Genomic DNA, 378 nt, shown 5'->3' with positions numbered 1-378 from the left:
GGGAGACGGAGGAAGGCGCTCGTCAGCCGTCCGACGGCCTCACGGCACGCAACACCCCGGACCGAGAGCAACCCTCCCTCCCTCCCTCCCTCCGCTAGAGCCGCGCTCAGCGGCACGAAGATAAGGCACTGCGGAGGTAAGAGCTTGGCCCTACAGGGAAAAGGGCTCGATCACAAACGCCGATAAGACCGAGCTCACACTGACGAGGGGCCCCGGAATCAAGTCACAAATCGCCACGAAATCCCCCAGAACGCTCACTTCCTCTCGGAGCGCTACCGATTAATAACGACGCGAAGCGGCAAGGCGGCGAGCTCCGCACCCCCGGCACTCCCGACCTCCGGCGGCCCCTCAGAGGCCGCTCGCTCAGGGGCCGCCCGG

The sequence above is a fragment of the Aptenodytes forsteri genome, unplaced genomic scaffold, assembly GCF_000699145.1.
Source record: "Aptenodytes forsteri isolate BGI_AS27 unplaced genomic scaffold, ASM69914v1 Scaffold59, whole genome shotgun sequence".
Classification (NCBI taxonomy): domain Eukaryota; kingdom Metazoa; phylum Chordata; class Aves; order Sphenisciformes; family Spheniscidae; genus Aptenodytes; species Aptenodytes forsteri.
This window is presented reverse-complemented; position numbering follows the sequence as displayed.